Source organism: Adiantum capillus-veneris, chromosome 27 (assembly GCF_014529385.1).
Source record: "Adiantum capillus-veneris isolate H3 chromosome 27, ASM1452938v2, whole genome shotgun sequence".
NCBI lineage: Eukaryota > Viridiplantae > Streptophyta > Polypodiopsida > Polypodiales > Pteridaceae > Adiantum > Adiantum capillus-veneris.
In genome coordinates this window covers 44,540,311-44,544,405 of record NC_140957.1, presented here as the reverse complement: position 1 = coordinate 44,544,405, position 4,095 = coordinate 44,540,311, and positions in this window count along the sequence as shown.

The window sequence follows — 4,095 nt, the reverse complement described above, 5'->3', positions numbered from 1 at the left end:
CCCCAAAGCCCCTATTGGATAGAAATGACCAGGAATGTGAATAATAAGGGCCTCATTTGACTAGAGCAATTCTAGGATGGCAACAGGAAGTGCTGGAAAACTGCCGACTCTTTAGCCATCCAATTTCAACTAAATGGCTTTGAGAACTTACTAGTCTACATGGTGATAAAAGAGCTTGATAAGGTGGTGATGCCAATTTGTGAATCCAACTTTGAATGGGACGCTTGGAGATGGCCCGGGAGTAGCCTCTTTTGGAAATCACACTCTAAAGGCATTTACCATGCATTAATGCACGAGGCTAATTGGTGTAGCCCCCTCAACAAATTATGGAAGAGGCACTGGACGGAAAAACTGTGGGAGGGAGTCATGGAGAACATATGGAAGCCAAGGTGGCCTCGGTATATGAAGATATTTCTGTGGAAAGTGATGTGGGGTGCTCTGTCGACGGACGTGAAGATACAAGAAAGAGGCATCGGGTTCGATCGTTGCTCAGGGTGTAGAATAGCTAGTGAAGACCTAGCCCACATTTTCATGGGATGCCAGGCAATCAGAGGCATGGCTAGGAAAATGTGCAAGTGGATTCAAAGGACATGGAAAATTAAGTTCTTCAAGAATGATCTGTTCTTTGGTAGTAACAGGCTGGGAAGTCCTGCTCTTCTCATCTGCACTCAAATAATCAGGTACTACTTCTTGCACCATATTTGGCAAGCAAGGAACCGCCGTGTGTTTGAGGGGGATCTGGCTGTGGCAAGCTTTTGTGAAATCATACAAGAGAGCAGAGTGATGATCCACATGATCGGAGGCAAACAAGCCTCAAAGGACTGGTCTAGAACAATTCATAACATCTTGTACCAAGTAAAGCCGAGGAGTATTAGTGGCTTCTCTGCCAAGCATATAAGTTTAATACATTGACCCTCAAGGCTCGGTCTGAGCTCGAGGATTGGTGTATATTTCTGATGTTCTTAATACTATCCACTCACAATTGTGAGTTTTGAAAAAAAAAAAAAGAGCACTTTGGCTTGAGGGGCAAGCTAATGCCTTGGTGGGCAGGTAGTGGCTGTCACTTTACATGAGTGAGTGTCACTTTACACTAATGGGTGTTAGTGCCCAAGGTGGTTAATTGCTTTACAAAGTGGACACGTTAAAAGGTAATGGTAGGTGAAAAATATTATTGCACATGCTTTTTTCTAATCACTGAGTGCTAACACAACCATGTGGTATATGACATAAATGATTATGTCATGATAAGATTCTTCTTGCTTAGATAAGCAATGATCATGTTATCCCCTCTCCCCCCCCCCCCCCCCCCCAATTCTAGCTACATTTTGAGCTTGAAGAAAACCGATAAAATTTTACAAGTTTTATTGTAAATAGTGGCAAATGCTTCAAATTTTAACCTAAGAATTGGGAGAGTTTGAACTGTGCCAAAGTTTATGTTTCTCTGGTAGACGAAATGCTTTTGGTGTGCTATGACCAGAATCATAAAGACGGTGAAAATGTTGGACTTATGACTTGGACTTGACTCCCACAAGTTTTGTGGTCCGATGTAAGTGGAGTGTACAATTTAGAAGGCAAAGACCATGCTTTTGGCACCTATAACAAAGAGCCAAAGAGACCTAAAAGCTAAAATATTTTAAACCCTCCATCCGAAAGAGAAGCTTCTCATGTGAAACTTCTCTTAGCATGGGCCTCAAGCAAAAGACTTACAAAAAATAGTAACAAAACCTCTACAATACCTCATTTGGATAAATAATTAATTATTGTGTTTAGCATGTAGATGTTACTCCAATTTCAAAAAATAACATCATTTTAATTGACCAATAAGATCATGCAATGATGATGTCCAAAGGAGCTAGCTTGGTTGGTTGAGCACTCGACTGTCGTGACCCAAGTCATCGGTTTGAGTGCAACCAAGCGACTTTAGTAACACGCACGAACGTTTCTATCATCTCGCACGAAATATGTACGATTTGTTATTTAAAAAAATGATCATGAAATGAAGATCACATTTCATGATTCTATTAGTCTATTTAGATCTCTCAAATCTTGGAAAATTAAAAATCCTTTCAAAACATCTCGAGTGCATAAGTGAAGGGTAAGTTTAGGAAATGAAAAGACCATGGAGGTGGAACGTCAAAATACTTTTTGTATGCATATAAATAGAGATGGTCGAATGAACCTTATATATTTGTATTTTTTTTCTTAATTTTCTTTCTCTAGAGTTTTCAAGCCATTAGAGCCACTAGTACGGCCGGCCGCCTTCGGGGGCCTTCGGCAGCCTCTCTCTCTCCCCTTTTCTCCCTCTTTATCGCGTGCAAAGGGACTTGCTTTTGTTTTGGACTTTAGCCTTCAGATCACAGATTGTGACACCTGTAAAGGGCTCCCCCTTTTGCCATATTATGTTAGTAGATTAGGAAAGCTTTTTTTTTTTAGAGCCATTGGTGTAATATAATATAATTCCATCCACTCTCTTTGAGTGAGTATTGCCCAAAACAAGCACACTCCATGATCTTGTATCTTTTGCGGGCCTACCATTTTCAAGGGTGACCATTGCTCACGTGGTTGCACTAGGAATCATAAGCACCACAAACTGAAATCAAGGATTAAGCATTACTTTTCTACTATACAAACACGAGATAGATTATGTGATACATTATCTTATAGATTTCACTTATACCAGAAGTCAGTAAAAACTTTGGAGTGAGAAGGAGAAGTTTCAATGCCTTAGACAGACTCCAAAAAGACCTCAAAGATCTAGTCATCAAGTCTTGAACTCAAGACATCAAGTCTTGAACTCAAGACTTGTTAATAGTGCTCACATATCTCAGTTTGAGGTGGAAATTTCCTAGTTGATAATGATAAAACCCGGTCGAATTTCACTTTACCTTGATTTTTAAGTTCCAAAATTAGGCATTCATCTATAAATAAAAGACAATGCCCTACATTTTGGCATAAATCTCGGTTGTCTGACTAGTTTACCCTTAAAAAATATAGCTGAGAAAATGGTTCTTTCGAACAATGCTTGTTAATAGCAAGGAGAGAGAGAGAGAGAGAGAGAGAGAGAGAGAGAGAGAGAAAAGAAGAAGATTATTATTATTTTAACGTTGTAGAAAACTATCCCAAGAGACCTTAAACATCTTTCTGACGAGGAGAGTTGATCTAAAGACCTGTTACTCAAGAGAGAAATGGCATAACCAACCTATCACACTTGGGTTATAAAAAGGTTATACCATTTTTCTCTTTTTATTAGCGCACAGACACCCACACACACACCTAAGAAGAAAAGTATTTTAACGTCGTAAGAAACTATCTCAAGAGACCTTAAAGATCTATCCGACGAAGAGAGTTGAACGAGAGAGAGAGAGAGATTTTATTGGTAGGATTTCACTAAATTAAGGTTTTTCTCAAGCATTAGCACTAGTGATGATGACATGTGTCACTTTCTTTTGGTTCCTTTTCGTTGTGATAGACGCTTTTTGACCAGGATTATGGATTGTAACCTATGTCAACCATTGTCTTGTTAATGAAAGTGGAAAGTTGTATGAATTTGTGCCTCCTGTTGTTGTATTCAAACACAGCTAGTATGCATCCAAACAATAGTCTATATGGAATCATTTCCAGGTGTTTCCTTGCAGTTGTGACAAGGGCATATCCATAAGTAACATGCTTAAGCTTTTCCTTTTTGTCCATACTCCCAATTGTGAGTGAAGATGTTATATTGACTCAAAAAAGAATATACAATCAACCTCAAGCATTACATGTGCCTTGAGGGGGCACCGTTTCCAAAACGAGGCTTGTACACATACGCAACACGAGACTAGCAAAGAGCTGCTAAATATTACCACTCAAGTAGCTGATGCAACTAAGTGCATGCTTCTATTCTTCGACATTCGTTGTTGCCCCTCTCTTTGATCCTACAAAATAATTGAGCTCAATGCTCTCACTTGCAACATCATTGAATTGAGCCACACCATATTTTCCCTCAAATAACAGTATTTGGTCGTGCAATCTACTCTCACCCAAGATTAGTTCGTTTGTATGGAAGATAATTCTTCTTGTACTAGCTAAGAGCGGCCACACAACGACACACCTACT